Here is a 21,091-nt window from a genome sequence, read left to right on the forward strand (position 1 = left end):
TCTTGATTTAAACCATGGACCGCTAACGGTTTAACCCCTTGAGATAAGCCGGTGCCCGAGGACCTCCTCTCATATATACAGCCCAATACTGATGAAGCCAATTGCAGCAAATTGAAACCTGAATCGCAAACTGTAGGCTAAATTTGGATATTTTTTCCAGATCAGCTATTGCGCAATTCATTTTCCCGCTCATTGTAGTTCATTATTTTGTAGGTAAACTCGTACAATTCCCATTCATCCGCACTTGCATTCATAGATGTAGGTACTGCTCCGGTTTATTCTCTACTACACGTCTAGACATCATATTATTGGATAACCGGAGTATATATTATAAAACAATTATTTTTGGTGCAAATCATCAATGGGAAATAATTCTATTTTCTAGCAATCTTTTTAAGAATGGAAATAAACCCAATGTAAGCTAGTAAATGTCTGAAATGGTTGATCTGAATGCTTTACTGGAAAGGAAGACTGTGCAATAATAACAGACATACACTTTGTTGCCATGTCTGTTTGAGATGTTACAGTATTCAATGTTGTGCAATGGAACACATTGTATTAGAAACTCAGCATATTGCAGTAACTGATTGTATCACTTTCCCCTTTCATTTATGCTGCCAATAACATTCTATTTTGAGAATTCCATTCAATTGAAGTGCTCTTGTGATGCAGCCGGGCAAGTGCAACACTAGAACATTAATTTTTATAGCAACTTCTAGTTTTTAGTAATTTGTTTTTTTTTCTAAAGTTATTTCGGGATAAACTGTGACAGTAACCAGGGATCTTTCTAGTGCAGAGACCTCACCTTTTTTTTTTTAGCGGATTTGATAGTTTACATTCAGCATTATTAGTATTAAAGGACCATGAAGTGGTCTGGGTGCCAGGTCCACCTAGGATTAACCCCTTCTGCTGTAAACATAGCAGTTTCAGAGAAACTGCTATGTTTACAAATGGGTTAATCCAGCCTCTAGTGGCTGTCTCATTGACAGCCGATAGAGGCGCTTCCGACTGTGATTTTCACAGTGAGAAGACGCCAGCATCCATAGGAGAGCATTGAGAATGCTTTCCTATGAGACTGGCTGAATGCGCGCGCGGCTCTTGCCGCGCATGCGCATTCAGCCGATGACGGGAAAGGAGGAGGAGAGTCTCCCGCACCGAGGGAGCCCGGCGCTGGAGAAAGGTAAGTGTTTAACCCCTTCCTCTCCATCCAGCCCGGCGGGAGTGGGACCCTGAGGGTGGGGGCTCCCTCAGGGCACTATAGTGCCAGGAAAAGGAGTATGTTTTCCTGGCACTTTAGTGTTCCTTTAATTCTATCTAATTTAGGGGTTCTGCGAGTGGGTCAGCACAACGCTCTCAGACAATCACGATCATCAAGGTTGGACGGGATTTATACGGATAACGAAAAATCACAAACTATAAAGTCAGCTCTGAAGTAATGCTGGGGAAAGAACTGAATTTTCTAAAACAGTTTGACAAAAAAAAAAATCAGAAGCCAGCAACCCATACACACTATATCAGCAAAGCCACTCCAATGAGCTGTAGCAGTATGTTATTTAAAGAGGCCCTTTAAAGAACGCCTGTAACATTATTAATAAAAAATATATATTTAGAATGTTACAGTGTTCCTTTCATCTTTTATATTCAGGGCTTTTTGTAAACCTAAAACAATGAATAAAAAAAACTTTTATTCCAGTGCCATCCTGGCCTCATAGCGGCAACGCCTTCTATTGCTGTGAAACCATCATTCTGATGATCTCTACTCCAGTCCAACATTTCTCATTGAAAGCATTGGAGATCTGCATGCACAACAGACACCACACTCCACCAATCAGATGCTTCTCACAGAGAATCATTATCCCAATTGCTTATCTAAGAGAAGAAATTATCAGTGTAATGACAGCAATTGTGAAGACCTTCAATTTTCAAAAGTCTTTATGAGAAAATGAGTCTAATGGCATATTCTCTCACTACTGTAGACCAGGGGTGCCAAAATCCCCCTGCTGTAGAACTACAACTCCCATGAGGCTTTGCGTGCCGTTAGAATGCCTTCGGAATGACAAAGCATCATGGAAGCTGTAGTTTTTTTTTTAAAACATCTGGGGAATCTACCTTTTGGGTACCCCTGCTGTAAACATTGCCATTTCTCAAAAATTAAAAACATTTACATTTGCTGTACTGCAGGGACAGAGTCTTTGCATTAAAAAAAAAAACCACAACATTAAGACTAAAGTGTGTCCCTTTAAAAGTTTTTGTAGGGGCATTAGATTGCAGACAGCTGGTAAATGTATATGTTGCTTGCTTGTTTTTTTTGAGTAAGGTCTCAAGCCTGAAGTCCAGTTAGCTTTATTTTTCTCTGCTCCAAACTACTTTGCTGCATGTTCTTTAATTGTACTCTTTTTATGTCAGTTTCTTCACTGTCATTCCCGTTCAATAGTCGTTATTTCTACATAGCAAGCACAGTTAGCCAAGTGCCTTGGTTGGGTAAAGAAAAAAAAAATAGTTTTAAGACGGAAGAACTGATGAAAAAAGAGGGAAGTGGAATCCAACAGATTAAACAGCATTTATTACAAATGGCACAGCATGAAATGGCCTTTTCAGTAGATTGTCACATAAAGCGATATCATCAGTCTGGGTTGCAAGAGAAATTGGTTGCTAATATTTTGGGGGAAGAAGTAATGAAATTCTGTCAATTTGGCAGAATGAATAAACTCAGAAAGGAAGAAAGCCAATGTAACTTCCCCAGAACATAAATGGGAACCAAAAGTAATTGTGGGTTATTATAAAAGGTTGTGACAAGTAAAACAAAAATAGTCAAATCAATGTACATATTGTTGGATTTCTCACACAGAGCAAACAGTAATAGGAAAGTCTAAACCAATATGGCTGCTCAGCAAGATTAAAAAAAAAAAGGGGGGGGGGGGGGGGGGAATCTATTTACATAATTTACAAAAAACATTAACTTTCATTAAAAGTAAAAAACAAGAAGTGACAGTTGTGATCAAAAAATAGCTAAAGTGGAACCATAGCTGAATTTTGGCCTTAAAGGGATTGTATAGTGTTAGGAATACTAATCTGTATTCCTAACACTAAAGCGCCCTCTGGTCCCCACCCCCCTTGCATCCTCCCCCCTGCAGTACATAAAGGGTTTAAAAAAAAAAAAATCTTTATTTACTCATGCAATTCCAGCACTGATGACCCTTAGTGCTGGACCGGCGCTCCGCCTCCTCTGAAACGGGAGAAACAGAATGCGCGTGTGGGGCGAGCACCACGAGCACATGAGGCCCTCCCCATAGGGAAGCATTGAATCAATGCTTTCCTAAGGGGATTTTACGGATGTTGGTTGTCCTCATGCAGAGCGCAAGGATGTCCAGCGTCAGATAGGCGACCTAGAATCCGATAAAATCCAGAAAGAGCCTTATAATACAAATCCTGTGCTATATATGATCATGATTCAATACACCAATAATGTACACACTACACTGTATAATTATCCAGAAAATCATTACTGAAATTAGTGAGATCTTCTCAAAACAACCATTACACATAATTAAAAAATAAATAAATAAAATGAAAAAAAAAAATAAAATAAAAAATTATATATATATATATATATATATATATATATATATATATAAAACTTCCATTAACTATAATGATTTTTCAAAAAACAAAAAGTGAAAATTTTATGGCAGCTGCCCACTTGAAATTCACTTTTATTTCACTCGGAGTTCTCACTATAGAGAATAACCCTGTCAGTGCCAATACACGGTACAGCATGTTTATTATCAGTGCATAGATATTCAGGACAACCTTTGACAACAACCGGTAGTTTGAAGCACATAACCACCAGATTTCTAACCTTGTTGCAAAAGTTTAGAAGCCTGTTGTTAATAACGTCTGACTGTACAGAGAATACAAAACACACACATACTAGCGGCTTGCTGTTATTGTACAAAAACACACATCATCTTCACCCAGTGTGGCTGTAGTGACTGGCAAGTAGCGTCTGCCTGGTAAAATTTAGCAACAGGTTCGGAACAAGATGCCTAATTTCAGTGGAATATATAGGGATTTAGCGGAGGCTCTGTCTTGGCATATTTTGGAATAGATTCTAAGAAAGTATAATTGTGGTGACAGCAGCCGCAATTCGCCAACTGTAGCAACCGATAAGCAGCACATTGCCAAAGAGTAGTGACAAGGTTATTAACAAGCCCTCAATATGATATACAGTGTATGCTTATAATGCACAAATATTCCGCATTATGTAAAATTAAGCACACGGTAAAGGAGTATTCAATCGCATACTCTTGCACTTTACATAATTCTAAACAGTATCATGTAATGCGGCTCTGTCTTGGCATATTTTGACAGATTCTTAGAATAGGTTCTAAGAAAGTATTTCGTGGTGGCAGTCTTTTTAAGCAGAAATTGGAAAATGTGGTCTCTAACATATATATCTAATGCAACTTCTGATGGCATTTGTCACTCACCATGAAGACCACACACTGTGTAACAGTCACGCACTAAGCTATGTGTATATTGTTTCACCATGAACAAGTTAGGAATAGAACAGTCTGTGCTTAAACAGGCTAAAGTTGAGCCTTCATATTGTAATGCTGCCTCCCACACTTCATCGACCCCTGACTGAGACCTTTGACCCTGAATGTGATCTGTCCCTAGAAATGTCCTGTCAAACTTTTTTTTAAGTTCCAAGCTGCAGTTATTTTTTTTTTTTTTACTTTGCTTGTTCTAGCAGTATGAAGTCTCAAATTGTAGATCAGTATATAGATACTCAGTATCATTATACAGCGCAGCATGTTCATTATCAGTGTATAGATACTCAGTATCATTATACAGCGCAGTGTGTTCATTATCAGTGTATAGATACTCAGTATTATTATACAGCGCAGTGTGTTCATTATCAATGTATAGATACTCAGTATTATTATACAGCGCAGAGTGTTCATTATCAGTGTATAGATACTCAGTATCATTATACAGTGCAGTGTGTTCATTATCAGTGTATAGATACTCAGTATCATTATACAGCGCAGAGTGTTCATTATCAGTGTTTAGATACTCAGTATTATTATACAGCGCAGTGTGTTCATTATCAGTGTATAGATACTCAGTATCATTATACAGTGCAGCGTGTTCATTATCAGTGTATAGATACTCAGTATTATTATACAGCGCAGTGTGTTCATTATCAGTGTATAGATACTCAGTATTATTATACAGCGCAGTGTGTTCATTATCAGTGTATAGATTCTCAGTATTATTATACAGCGCAGTGTGTTCATTATCAGTGTATAGATACTCAGTATTATTATACAGCGCAGTGTGTTCATTATCAGTGTATAGATACTCAGTATTATTATACAGCGCAGTGTGTTCATTATCAGTGTATAGATACTCAGTATCATTATACAGTGCAGCGTGTTCATTATCAGTGTATAGATACTCAGTATCATTATACAGTGCAGCGTGTTCATTATCAGTGTATAGATACTCAGTATTATACAGTGCAGCGTGTTCATTATCAGTGTATAGATACTCAGTATTATTATACAGCGCAGTGTGTTCATTATCAGTGTATAGATACTCAGTATTATTATACAGCGCAGTGTGTTCATTATCAGTGTATAGATACTCAGTATTATTATACAGCGCAGTGTGTTCATTATCAGTGTATAGATACTCAGTATCATTATACAGTGCAGCGTGTTCATTATCAGTGTATAGATACTCAGTATTATACAGCGCAGCGTGTTCATTATCAGTGTATAGATACTCAGTATTATTATACAGCGCAGTGTGTTCATTATCAGTGTATAGATACTCAGTATCATTATACAGCGCAGAGTGTTCATTATCAGTGTATAGATACTCAGTATCATTATACAGCGCAGAGTGTTCATTATCAGTGTATAGATACTCAGTATTATTATACAGCGCAGCATGTTCATTATCAGTGTATAGATACTCAGTATCATTATACAGTGCAGTGTGCATTATCAGTGTATAGATACTCAGTATTATACAGCGCAGCGTGTTCATTATCAGTGTATAGATACTCAGTATTATTATAAAGTGTATTTATGGTTATATGAATATAATGTGGGCTGTGTGTATGTGCAGGCAAGTCTGTGCGCACACAGCACCCTCATGCATGTGTAGTGACTTCCCCTATCACTGCTCTAGCCCTCAATTACTTCCTGTCACGCAGCCGCCTTATCTGTACAATACCATCTGCAGTCATACAGTAACCCTATTCCTGCAACGCATGGCGAGCCAGTATAATGCAGCACGCATAGCAGACAAACACATGCTTAGTGATATGCAGGATTTGCAAAGTGAGATATGAACATGCATTGCTATAGTAACAGACAGAGAAATGCAATACAATGCTTATCTTTACAATACCATGCAGAATCCACAGCAATCCAAACAGAAAAACAACTAGCAAAGTCCTACATCAACATGTCTTCATCTCAGATAAAGTGATAGAACATACTGGATAAAATCCTCTGGTTGGATGTTTTTTGAAGCTTCTATTTAGCTTAGATACCAGTTATAACTAGGAAAGGAAACACATGCTTGGGATTTATTTCCCAAAAATGGTTCCAGCCCTGTTCTGGTTGCCAGAAGGTTGTGCCAAGCTCGGGCTCTATGTTCAGAAGTAGAGAAATTTTAGGAAGTGGACAAAACAGTAGCAGAGGGAGATGTTTGAGAGCAGCCTAATGGTCAACCTCACACCTCCCTGCATTGCTATATGATGGTCAGTGTGTGCATTAAAAAGGAGAAATATCGAGAAGTGATAATTAAAAAGGGAACCATCACAAGCCAAGATTTTTAATATTTTGTTTATTTATCCTTCATATTTAACAAATATGCGTTTGTTAGATCTGAAATATAAAATAAAAGTTTTTGAAAGCCACAAATTATTCTGCAACACTTTGCCTCCATCTTGGGTCCCAGTCAATCACTGATGGAAACTCTTCCCTTTTTTTCCCAGTGAATATAGTAAGTAAAGTTAGGGAGACAGGCACAATGTTTCTATTCATCCTTGAATAAAATGCAGGCCCTCGCTGAACCAGATTGTTACATTAGTTGCTAAATCTTTGATATAAGCGTAATAGAAAAAGGAGTGTCGCATGAAAAAAAAAAATGGTTCACGTGAATTATAGGTGATTTTTAATGTTTTGCATTGAACTGTACAGCTTTCTCTAGCAGTATTTTAAAATCACACGTTTTTAGGAGAGTCTTCTGTAATCAAGTCTAAAGCATTTAGAAACATGAAATCATGCATACATAATATTTGATCTGTAGTTAAAGCAAAAACCAAACAAACAGGACAAACAGTACACAGGATATATGAACTTGTAAAAAAGGTCCAGCATTTGAGGGCGAGATAGAGATCAAGAGTTAGTGGTGAGATATCCAGAGTCAGTGGGAGAGATAGAGATCCAGAATTAGAGTTTCAGAGTTAGATAGAGAGAAAAAGAGATCCAGAGTTAAAGATCCAGCATTAGAGGGAGAGATAGAGATCCAGAGTTAGAAATCTAGATTTAGTGGGAGAAATAGAGATCCATAGTTAGATAGAGAGAGATGGATATCCAGAGTTAGTTGGAGTTAGAAATCCAGAATTAGAAAAGTCAGAGATATTGGAAGGAATAGAAAATAACGTAGTTAGTTTAATGCACAGTAAAGCCATTAATGGGAGGAAAAAACAAACAAAACAAAAACACATACATGTAACAGCCAAACAAGTTTGTCAAGGCCCCGTACGAACGCCCATAGAGTGTAATATAGTTACCCAAAGGTGAAAAGTGTATTGTATCCACAGGCTAGGTTGATGTCTAGATGTTCTAACAATACAAAGCATATAAACATTACGTGACATCCTTTTAGAGGACAAGGTGAAACAGAAATCAATGAAAACAATGGGAAGAAGAGACATGGGTGGAAAGCCATCGAGACAGAAATGAACTGGTTAGTTAATTTGACTTCCTAAATAATTCAATATTTATGGATTTTTTTTAAAAAGGGCCAGAGGCTAGGGGAAAGTCACATAGCATTAGGAAGGATATTTCATAAGGCACCATGGATATTTCCTGTAGGCAGGAGGTTGGATGTAGGTCATTGGCAGAGTGCAGGGGCTGGGGTAGGACATTCTTTCTGATTATTGATAACATGTAGACTGGCTAAGAATTAGCACTAGAATTTTAGATGGAATCTTGCAGCAAATAGCAAGCAGCAGCTGTCCCGACCCTCCCGGCCATTGTCCTTCAATTTTTTTTTTGTGCACTTCCATTTTTTTTTTTGCTTAGCGCCTACAGTGCCGTGCGCATATATGGTACCAAATAAAAAAAATGGTGTGCCTAATGCATCAAGGGATAGCAAGCAGAAAAAGTTTTTGGTTTTTTTTTTAAATGTATTTATCTATATTGCACTACATAGCACAGCTTTTGCAAGTGTGAGAAAACAAGAAACTGCCAGAGAAGTGACAGTTCTGCTTTAGGCACTATTCAGTAAAAAAAAAAAAAAAAAAAAATTATAATTAAGGATGCAAAGTGAACAATGTACAGTTAATTGGTATATTGCTAACCTTTAGTCAAATAAACCTTTCTAATACAAACTTGGTTGTTTGCTTATAGGCAAATATCATTTCTCTGGGGAAAACCAGAACTGGAAAATAACCAGATTGGCTATTTTTTTTTCCAAGCAAGTATTTTTGGTCAAAAATCTAAAAAGTTGTTGGAGAACGAATGAGATACGACGATTTAAAAAGTTGAGTAAGATTTGTTTTCCCCAATTTTGGCTTGCCTTTTACTGCAGACTATTTTTATTAATGCAGTCAACAAAGTACAATGTCGGTCAAAAAACGACCAAATATATGCAATGATACTGTGATATTCAAAAGTAGACAAACCAAAACCAACACCCCTCCCATTCACAAGCCCACTTTTGAGGTACAATAATATAGTCTATACAGTAAGTGGTTTTCCTTCCAAGACCCCAAAAAGATCGTAGTTAACCATCTAAGAGTTCTAATTAACACAACAAAGCAGTGACTATAGAATATAGCTAATTCATCTTCCCCTAGAACATTAAGTGCACACACCAATAAAACCAACAAACCGCTTATGTGAGTTGCGCAGACGCAAGGATTTTCTTAAGTTGTTTCAAGCAAGAAAGTACATGACTTGTGGTTACCTCCTTTCATTCAATTTAACGCCATGTAAGCTTACTCATAGCGATTCTATATTCTAATTAGTAAAAGAATTGATAAAATACATCTGACTCAAAGTGACTTACAGTAAACAGAATGTAAAACTAACAAAAAGATTTTTACAGGGGAACTCTTAAGACCATAACTACTAAATGGCAATAATAATACTATAGCAATGTGTAGTGGTTATGGTGGTATGAGTTAGGGCATTGCCAGTGTCCTTGTTTTTGTCAAACTGTTTTAGAAGGATTTGATAAAATCCAGGAGCCTCAACAGAACCAGAGCCTGTCCTCCCTTTAGCCGCACAGATAAACCGGAAATTACACTTGAACACTCTCAACTGTGATTTACTATCCTGGGCTACAATGACAGACTCAGAATCCTTGGCTAAACTGAACCCTGATCTCAGACATTTACCTAGCCTCCAAAAATGTAATAAAAAAAAAATAAATCCATAATTGTATAGCACAAAAACCACTGTACTGAGCTGCTCAAAGTGCCTCTTTAATGTGAAGTCAAATATTAGTCATATTTACATTTAGACAGAAAATATTATGAAAGTGATATTGTTACACATGTACTTTTTTTTGGAGTTACTGTTTTGTCCTGAAAAACTTATTCATGTGTGTTTTCTGTCTAACACATACATTTACCGCTTTGTCTACAATTTAAAGGGACAGTAACCCACCCTATATCCCTCAAAGCATTCTAAGTACTAAGTGGCATTTCTCATAGAAAGCATACTAAAAAAAAAAAAAAAAAAAAAAAAAAAAAAAAAATTGCTTTGTGGCTACGCTTGGCATTACAGGTTTATGGAGCCAACAAAATAAGCGAGAAGAATGGTAATTGTTGATAATATCAACAAAATCTAAACTAGAGAAGAACGGTTTCCAGAAGATATAAAAAGACAGGCTTAGGTCTTTGAAACTTTGTATATGTATTATTAGCTGCTGATCTGTAAACTGGCATTAGTACCTCTTAAAACTACTATGTATTATCATTATTACCAGTATTTGTATAGTGCCAGCATATGTAGAATCCCTTTACACATCATGAGTATATAACAATAAATAATTGACAGACAAAATAATACTAACAGATGCAAGAGGTGGAGAGGGCTTGGTTTAAATAAGCTTATGATCTGGTAGATGCTACTTATTCCTTTTCTTTTAAAGTGAAGGAAAAAAAGTTTTTGATCCCCTGCTGATTTTGAACGTTTGTCCACTGACAAAGAAATGATCAGTCTATAATTTTAATGGTAGGTGTATATTAACAGTGAGAGACAAAATAAAAAAAAAAAAAAAAAAAACACAGACAATCGCATGTCACAAAAAAGTCACATAAATTGATTTGCATGTCAATGAGTGAAATACGTATTTGATCCCCTATCAATCAGCAACATTTCTGGCTCCCAGGTGTCTTTTATACAGGTAACAAGCTGAGAGTAGGAGCACTCTCTTAAAGGGAGTGCTCCTAATCTCAGCTCGTTACCTGTGTAAAAGACACCTGTCCACAGAAGCAATCAATCAGATTCCAAACTCTCCACCATAGCCAAGACCAAAAGAGCTGTCCGAGGATGTCAGGGACAAGATTGTAGACCTACACAAGGCTGGAATGGGCTACAAGAGCATCGCCAAGAAGCTTGGGAAGAAGGTGACAACAGTTGGTGCAATTATTCGCAAATGGAATAAACACAAAATAACTGGCAGTCTCCCTTGGTCTGATGCTCCATGCAAGATCATAACAGCGGTGAGGAATCAGCCCAGAACTACACAGGAGGATCTTGTTAATGATCTCAAGGCAACTGGGACCATAGTCACCAAGAAAACAATTAGTAACACACTATGCCGTTAAGGACTGAAATCCTGCAGCGTTCGCATGGTCCCCCTGCTCAAGAAACCACATGTACAGGCCTGCCTGAAGTTTGCCAATAAACATCTGAATGATTCAAAGAAGAACTGGGTGAAAGTGTTGTGGTCAGATGAGACCAAAGTCGAGCTCTTTGGCATCAACTCAACTCGTGTGTTTGGAGGAGCAGGAATGTTACATATGATCCCAAGAACACCATCCCCACCGTTAAACATAGAGGTGAAAACATTAGGCTTTGGGGGGAGGTGGGTTCTGCCAAGGGGACAGGACAACTGCACTGCATCAAAGGTATGATGGACGGGGCCATGTACCGTCAAATCTTGGGTGAGAACTAGGGCATTAAAAATGGGTCGTGGATGGGTATTCCAGCATGACAAATAACCCAAAATCCACAGCCAAAGCATCAAAGGAGTGGCTCAAGAAGAAGCATATTAAGGACCTGGAGTGGCCTAGCCAGTCTCGAGACATTAATCCCATAGAAAATCTGTGGAGGGATCTGAAGGTTCCAAACGTCAGCCTCGAAACCTTATTGACTTGGAGAGGATCTGCAAAGAGGAGTGGGACAAAATCCCTCCTGAGATGTGTGCAAACCTGGTGGTCAACTAGAAGAAACGTCTGACCTCTGATTGCCAACAAGGGTTTTGTTATTCTGTCTCTCTCTTAAAATAAACCTACCATTAAAATTATAGACTGATCATTTCTTTGTCAGTGGGCAAACGTTCAAAATCAGCCGGGAATCAAATACTTTTTTTCCCCCTCTCACTCTACTCACAAGTATTCAGCTGGCTTTCTAATTGACTTTCTATTTGTTTGCTCACTTTTGTTGCGATAATAAGCTCTGGGCCCTTTTAATTTTGTTGGTGTCAGTAATGTTGAATTTAAAGTGCAATCAGTCGTACAGGGTTATTCACAAAAATATGAGTTGTCTGGAATTCAAAATGCATTAAAACTTTTAGGCCAAAACTACCAAAATATCTGTGGTAAATAAAGGAATAAAACCCCTTTATTTACTTACCTGATCCCAGCACAGATGTCCCTCTGCACTGCGTCACGGCTCCGCCTCCTCCGATGTTACTGACAATGGGGTGGTAGTGCGCATGCACGGTGAGTGCCGCACAGGCATTAGGCCCTCCCCATAGGAAAGCACTGAATCAAGGGGAAATAGCTGACGCTGCATGTCCTCATGCAGGGCGCGTGGACGTCCAGCGCCAGATACCGGACCAAATGTCTTTAACAGCGAGTAGACAGCCACTTGAGGCAGACTTAGTGCTGCAATGTAAAACAATGCAGTTCCACACTGTGTACCCAGACCACTTCAATGAGCTGAAATGGTCTGGTTGGCTATATTATTTATATAGCGCCATGCAAATTCTGTAGCGCTGTACAATGGCTGGACTAACAGACACGTAATTGTAACCAGACAAAAGGATGCACAGGAACAGAGGGGTTGAGGGTCCTGCTCAATGAGCTTACATGCTAGACGGAGTGGGGTATAGTGACACAAAAGGTATTAGTAGGGGTAATGAAATAGGTTGCTAGAAAAGTAATCATGGAGAACTTAGTAGGTTATTTTTGACCGTTGCAGGAGAGGATTCATGGTGGTGGGGGGGAATGAAAGTGTCCCTTTAAGATCTTGAGGTTGACTGACAGTTGGGTGAAATTTTCAGCAAAATGAAGACCTAGGCCACTTGAAATCTAATTGTTACACATTTGAGGAAAGGCCTGAACAATCTTAGACATGATTCAATTGGAGTGGATTTAGCCTGTTTTGTGTAATCTTTAAAAAGAAACTGACACTTTTCAGCTAATTTAATATATTTACTTATACCTATATTTAACACATATATATTTGTAAGGTATGAAAAAAATAATTTAAATGAAGAATTCCACATCTCTTTATCCTGCAACTGGGTGCATCCATCGTAGCTCCCTGTCAATCATTGCTATGAGCTCTGTTCTTTGCACATGACAGTCAACATAGACAAAACAACCAGAGAAGATCTAATCCAATCTTTGCATTGACTTTGCCTTGCCTTACTTCCAGGTCAGAAGGGCCCTGCATTGGAGTCATTTGTGCTACTTTACTGTTCACAGTAGCAATGAAACCAAGGGTATAAAATTCCAGGGCTGCAAAGTGTTGCAGACGTCTTACAAAAAACATTAGGCATCAAGCTATACATTCTCAGAGAGACTTCAACTTCCAGATGAGAACCAGTGCCATGCTGATGAGACCTAAAAGTTTAAAACTGTATAGCCCATGCCTGGTTTCTGGTCACTGGTTCCTTTGGGTCACAACCTATGCTATGGTTTTGAAGAAGAAAAAAAAAAAAAGCTGTGTTTAAAACAGCGTCCTTGCTAAGTTTAACTCTGGAAACGCTATACCAGTCTGTGCTCATTTTCAAGCTGGGAACGCTGGGAAAACATAATTTCTAGGGCGTCTGTGCCCAAAGTGGACTTTATGGAGGCCAACTCAAGATATGCAGGCGATGATCAACAGTAATTAGTACTTTGGCCCAAATGATTTCCAAATAGCTTAATTACAAAAATTCCCATGGACTTTAATGGTGATTTTTGTCATTAAATCACTTGGAAACTTTTCTAACAGTATTGAATCATTTGGAAAGTTATGTAACGGTTATGTAACAGTTACATCAACATAATTCAGCCCTTTGCTTCACACCACTTTACACTTGGGACAGTTATTTCTCACTAGTAAATTTTTCTAATATATTCCTATAATGCCTTTTTGTTGTGAGCTTTATTTTTTTTATAATTTACGTTTTCATTGAATAGTAAAAATAAAGGTACAACAAAAAAAGCACACTCATACAGTGCCCACCTTTAAAGTGTAAATGAAGCATATATAAGAACAACTACAACATGATGAGCTATTGGCAGTTGATCAGTCAACTTTTAGATGGGCTGTCATTTCTTTTGAGGGTGAAACAATGAATTAAGTAGAGATAGCCAAGTATGAACAATCACAGAAAAATAAAGGCTTAATATTGTGGATGCAGCAACTTCAAAAAACTTCGGAAAAAGGTAGGTACTTTAAGTCATGAAGTCTGATGTTTGAGCATGGGCTGATCAAGGGATAAGGGGCACTATGTTGGCAATATCCCACCGATGTGACCAATCATTTTTAATGTCTTTATTTGAATTATTACCCCTAGTATTTTAGGTAAGGGCTTGGAAGTAACCTTTGGGTTTATAAATGGACAGAACCCGATCCCTTGGGGTGCTCTGTGTGCACTCTTAAAAAAATAAAAAATAAAAAAAAGTCTACTTTTAACCAGTGCTCTGCTGAACTGGAGTTCCATTGGGATTAAATTATTGTGCTAATCTCAGAGGAAGTTTACAAGAATTACAGCTTGCATCATGTCTTCCTGAGTTTGTCTTCTTGTGAACTTTCTATTAAATTGACTTAATGTTGCCAGTACATAGGATTACTATAAAATTGTACAACAACATGTACATGCTGACTGTAGTCATAGATTGCACATAACTACCGCTTATTCCGATCACAATAAAGTAAGATTGTTTTGTCTATGTCCATTATAAACACATAGACATACGGACAAGTACAGACAATAATACACCAGCAATAATGGACCCAGGTTCACAGATTAGTTGAAAAAACTCCCAATTACTGACTGGTGTGTAGTTAGACCTTTAGGACCAGAGGGTGCCCAGAGACAGCAGACCCAACACTTCTCAATATCTGCTCATCTTCCTTATATGCTTCATTTTGAAGACAAACCGGTTTGCACCATTACAGGTTGAAAGACACCATGTTGCAAACCAGCCCTTTTTCACCAAATAACTTGTACAATGTAAATTTGAGGCAATAGCATATTAAAATGTTCCAAATTCTTAAAAAAAAACAAAAACAAAAAAAAAAGTTTTTTCCAGTTGTTGCTATACTGCAGCTTGTGTATGAAATTAAAGAGGAAAGGGTTAATTCTGTGCAGAGTATTTACTGAATACCAGCAAAATGTAGGCAGAAAGTGCTGGTTTGGAAAAAATTCACCAATCCAAGAGCAATTTTGCTATTTTATTCTATTATTTTCCAATATTACCCTTTGCTGTTTAGTGAATAAATCTCCATGATTACTAGTGTACAAGAAAAGCTCCAAACTCATTTGTCTTTTCTTATTTCTCTCTCAATCCTGAAGAAGAACATCTGGGAGGGTGAGGAGAAACATGTGGAGTAGAAGGAGTTGCAATGTCTCAGGTTACAATTGCAAGAGTTTATGTTGCGCTGCCTTTCTGAGCATCATGGTTGATATAGTTCACACTTATTATTTCCCCTAGTATTTAAGTAAGGGTCTTGAAGTATCCTTTGGGTTTTACCCATCACTGGCCTAGGAGTTAAACAGGCATTATTAATTACACATTCCACCAACTTGTTGGCCCTGATACAATGTATGATCACATGATTCTTTAGCAATAGAATAACAGTAACAAACTCACAATTTTAGAGTGGGTGAATCCCACGTCCCATACATTGCAATACATAATTTACGTGCCTTGTGTCACAAGGAAATTACGTTGCCGTAGGTCTCCGAGAGTTCAAAAGGAACTGAAAGCTCTGCTTGCAGACTCTGAGTCGTCTCCAGTGTTTGGGAGCTCCCGGACGCGGGAGATTCTTGTGGTTGACAACAGAAAGAGCGGTGTATGTTGAAAAAGTGTCAGCAGTGATTAAAAAAAAAAAGTCAATAAGGGGTATTTACAGTATCTCACAAAAGTGAGTACACCCCTTACATTTTTGTAAATATTTTATATCTTTTCATGTGACAACACTGAACAAAAATGACACTCTGCTACAATGTAAAGTAGTAAGTGTACAACCTGTATAACAGTGTAAACTTGCTGTCCCCTTAAAATAACTCCACACACAGCCATTAGTGTCTAAACCATTGGCAACAAAAGTGAGTACACCCCTAAGTTGAAATGTCCAAGTTGGGCCCTAAGTGTCAATATTTTGTGTGCCCACCATTATTTTCCAGTACTGCCTTAACCATCATGGGCATGGAGTTCACCAGAGCTTCACAGGCTGCCACTGGAGTCCTCTTCCATTCATCATGGGCATGGAGTTCACCAGAGCTTCACAGGCTGCCACTGGAGTCCTCTTCCATTCCTCCATGATGACATCACGGAACTGGTGGATGTTAGAGACCTTGCGCTCCCCCCACCTTCCATTTGAGGATGCCCCACATATGCTCAATAGGGTTTAGGTCTGGAGACATGCTTGGCCAGTCCATCGTCTTGGAGGTGTGTTTGGGGTCGTTGTCATGTTGGAATACTGTGCTGTGGTCCAGTCTCATACTGCTGCAGTATGTCACAGTAGATGTTTGCATTCATGGTTCCCTCGATGAGCTGTAGCTCACCAGTGCCAGCAGCACTCATGCAGGCCCAGACCATGACACTCCCACCACCATGCTTGACTGTAGGCAAGACACATTTGTCTTTGTACTCCTCACCTGGTTGCCACCACACATGCTTGACATCTGAACTAAATAAGTTTATCTTGGTCTCATTGGACCACAGGACATGGTTCCAGTTATCCATGTTCTTAGTCTGCTTGTCTTCAGCAAATTGTTTGCAGGCTTTCTTGTGCATCATCTTTAGAAGAGGCTTCCTTCTGAGACAACAGCCATGCAGACCAATTTGATGCAGTGTGCGGCGTATGGTCTGAGCACTGACATGCTGATCCTCCACTCCTTCAAATCTCTACAGCAATGCTGGCAGCACTCATACATCTATTTCCCAAAGACAACCTATGGATATGACGCTGAGCACGTGCTCTCAACTTCTCTGGTCGACCATGGCGAGGCCTGTTCGGAGTGGAAACTGTCCTTTGAAACCGCTCTATGGTCTTGCTGCAGCTCAATTTCAGGCTTTTGGCAATCCTTATCTTATAGTCTATGCCATCTTAATGTAGAGCAGCAATTATTTTTTTCAGATCCTCAGAGAGTTATTTGCCACGAAGTGCCATGTAGAACTTCCAGTGACCAGTATGAGAGAGTGTGAGAGCAATAACACCAAATTTAACACACCTGCTCCCCATTCACACCTGAGACCTTGTAACACTAACGAGTCACATGACACCGGGGAGGGAAAATAGCTAATTGGGCCCAGTTTGGACATTTCCTAGGGGGCGTACTCACTTTTACTGCACTAGTTGAGGTGTTATTTGCACAATACTAAATAAGCACTTTTGTTTGCTGCTAAACAATTTATGTGCATGAATTTGATGGCACGATTTTAAAGGCACAGCGAACTTTATCTATCTTGTTTGAGAACCCAGTGTTTGGCTCCTTTGGAGGAGTGCAGTTCCTGCTGTTTTATTAACTAAAGTGAAATTACAGACTGATTAATTGAACGAGGTTGCCCAGTACAGAGCACTAATACAGCACTCGTATTTGGGCTGAAATGCCCTGAGGTGGACATTTGTGTAACCTGCGCTTTTCAGTGAATTTTCTCTGGAATCCTAGGATGGTGTGACATAGGTTTCAAATAAGAACTGTCCTTCTGGATCGGGACAGATGGGAAATCCATATTACTGCTAGAATATTATTTACTGTCGGGAAGAAAGAGGCAGAATAATGCAGAGTAACACATTTATTAGGCATTAACTTCCACTCAAATAGTGTAAATAATGTTTTTACTGTGTATCAATTATTATTTTTTTTCTGTAAAGGTGCATTACAAAGGAAGAATGTGCCCGCCTGTTTATTAGGTTGTTAAGAAGAGATGTTGGTGCTCAGGAAGGTTGAAAACCCCTATGAGAATGGCCTCGAATTTAAGGCTTCTCTTTTCCCAAGGTCTCAGTTGAGTTATGCAGGTACGTTTTGAATTTGTATTCATAACCACATGCAGTATATATGCTTTGAAAGCCACTTCCACAGGAGCAGATTTGTTTTTCCCGTGTTCTATTGTGAAACAACCCTTATCCTTGGATCAAAACTGTGTGGCCAGACTCCCACATACAAAACCAAGCAGTGTCTGAAATCATGATGGGGGATTTCTAACTCTCTACACTAGTGATCACCAGAACAAGACAGCTGGTATTGGTGTCAGAGGGCGCCCACATACATCTCTATACTGCCACATGTATACGATTGGGATTTAATAAAACTAATTATATATGAGAGGGGGCGCCAATGCTTGCAGTGCCTCTATAAAGAACGATTTCAGACAGCGACAAAGTTTGGAACAGCTGGCTCCTGTAACCGCCACATGGCATCTTATACGTTTGGCACAACTGGCATATCTGACAGTGTGCCAGGAAGGCTGTCTTACGTCGGTCTTTCACCACCCAAAATCTTTGTTTTTTTTGCAGTCATATGAACCCTTTAGGTGCCAGGCAATTGTCCAACAGGGCACTTTGGTCGTTTTCTTTTTTTGCTTTCTTTTTAGAGTCTAAAAAAGGTTTTTCGCCGTGTTAAAAATAAAAACTTTAGAAATTACCATTGTGCACATAGAAAACCCATGATTTCTGTACCCCGGTGTTAACTGCTAGCCCGCTTACACGGAGTAACATACATGTGAATGATGGTAAGACTCTTAAGGGTTTATTTACTAAACCATGAATTGTGATGAATTGACAACTGAGTTACAAAGTTTCAGAGTAACATAGTTAGAAAAACACCTTAACTTAAGTTTTTGCAGTAACACACCCCAGAGAGGGAAGTTTACACCAGGCGTAAGGAAGGAAGGACGTCTACACCAGGGGTGCCCAAAAGGTAGATCCCCATATGTGGTAGAACTACAACTCCCATGCTGCTTTGCATGCCTTTAGAACGACAAAGCATCATGGAAGCTGTAGTTTTAAAACATGTGGAGCTCTACCCTTTTGGGCCGCCCCTGATCTACACTATCTCAAGTAGCCGTCCATACCTCAGGGTTGCAGGTGACATTCCCAACTGCCAGGTTTACTTACTAAAGAGAACTCAAAGTGAATTTCAAATTTAAGGCAGAGTAGCTCAACGGAAAGCATAACTGATTGAGACAGACACTTTTTCCAATTCGGTTTTTTTACCTTAAATTTGAAATTCCTTTTGAATCCACCTGGAATTCCCTCTGTAAATAACCATGTGAGTCAACTCAGCCTTTCATCCTTCCATGGTGGATACAATGTGAACTGGGTTAGACTCTAGTCATATTTAAATGTCCCCTGTACATATGTGAATACTAGGAAATGCTACATTTCCACTTCTTGGCAGACTGTTCAAACTGTATACACTTTGATTGTTAATTGACTGTTTAGTTACAGTAACTAATTCTGCTATTACTGACAAAACAAAAAAAAACAAACAACTTTTTGGTTACTAAAAGGACACAGCTCGCAGGGATGTTTATATACTATGTATAACTCTGCACATTTTATTTACGCTTATCTCAGAAGGAATAGACAGATTATCAAAAAGATCTGGCGTCAAATCCTCTTTTTGTTAGCACTGATTTTATCATACTCAGAGCTGGTAATGTTGTTCTTCTTAGTTTATCATAGTTGAGATTCCAGCTCGAACTGACACCATTCAATAGTTCTGCATGCCTTGTTCCTTCTAGTGCTGTGAGTCTTGACAAAGGATCTTTTGTGGCATACAATTAAAGGGTTAATATTTTGGAGAGCTATTTGGGTGATCTCATCTCAGTTCCCAGGTATGTTGCAAGGTAGGTTGGTAAGGTCTAGTATGGCACTTTACAAAGCAGTGACTCAACATACAAAGTACTGTGCTAGCACTATCTACAACCTTTAAACTGCTTTGGGTATATGTTTTTTTTGTGCAGGAGACTTTTAAAGCATGTGGATATTGGCTTCAGTGAACATTTTAATTCTAGTTTATCTCTTTGCAAATTCAGGTAGACTTACACCTCACATGGATACATATGACAAACATATACATGCACAAACATACATGTATTCTGTGTTCCCTCTCACCTTAATAGTTTCCCAGCTGAAGAAGCATTGAGAGAAGGGAGGCAATGAGCTCTACCTCTCTGATCCAAACTTCTCAATGGCACCTGTAAATCCCCAAATGTATCTCTCTGAAGAGAGTGTCCGAACCACAACCAGAGATCCAGGAGAGAAGAATGAACACTCCAAAGTAAAACTGATAAACGGGTCTTCTTCTATAGGAATCCTTCCTGGTCCAAATCAGCATCTCAAATCCTCCTCAGCCTACCCTATCCCACTTCCAAGGCACAAGAGTGGGGGGTATCAATACACCCATTTCTCTCTCTCTCACTTTTCCTAACTCCTTCCCCCTCTTCTGAGTGGGAAACAAAATCCAGATGTTTTCTCCTCCTCTGGCTCTGGGACTTGGAGAGGAAGAAAGGGTGGGCGATCTTAGAAAAAGAGGGAGTGGGAAAAACCTAAAGCAAAATAACAACATGCAAATGGATACAGCTCAAGTCTCTCTCTAAGTTGTGGTCAGCTGCAGGGACATACACAGAATTTAGTTCTCAATCACTCCCCTCTCTGTCTGTCCCTCACAGCCTCCTCCCCCTTTGTCTCTTTAGTCTTTTTACCTCCCCCTCTCCAGACACACACTCTATTCTATGCTATATCTGCAGCATGGGGGACTAACTAATTATGGAAACTGCAAATTTAACTGCAGCTGCTCTGGTAGGGGGAGGGTTCCTGTCTGGATCAACTAACTCCCCCCCCCCCCCCAATTAAAGATTAGGGAATTGATATGTCCATAATTTTGTGGGAAAATATACAGTAAAAGTTTTACAGCATGAGGTATAAAAAGACTTGTCATAGTGCCAGGGACTTATTTATAAACCCTTTCATTTGCTTTATTAGTCTGCTGGCTGTAACAGGTTAAAACGTGCTTTAATGCAGAGATAAGGGCAGCTTGGTCCTGTGCAGTTTAGCTGGAAGTAAAAAATGTAGGCATAAGTGGATCCTTGCAGTTTGGCACCTGTGCGGCTAATTGTGACTACCTTTTTAGAGGGAACACCTGGCTGCCTATT

At 39.0% G+C, this 21,091-nt stretch overlaps 1 protein-coding gene across 1 annotated transcript in view; it reads right to left on the bottom strand.

Annotated features, from left to right (window-relative positions):
* S1PR2 (sphingosine-1-phosphate receptor 2) overlaps positions 1-20,611 on the bottom strand; it is a 61,375-nt gene extending 40,764 nt beyond the window's left edge. Inside the window, exon 1 of the mRNA XM_063449464.1 lies at positions 20,052-20,611. The gene's annotated coding sequence lies outside the window, so the exon portion shown is untranslated. The remainder of the gene's footprint in view (positions 1-20,051) is intronic.
* Positions 20,612-21,091: the final 480 nt, after the last annotated feature.

The sequence above is a fragment of the Pelobates fuscus genome, chromosome 3, assembly GCF_036172605.1.
Source record: "Pelobates fuscus isolate aPelFus1 chromosome 3, aPelFus1.pri, whole genome shotgun sequence".
NCBI lineage: Eukaryota > Metazoa > Chordata > Amphibia > Anura > Pelobatidae > Pelobates > Pelobates fuscus.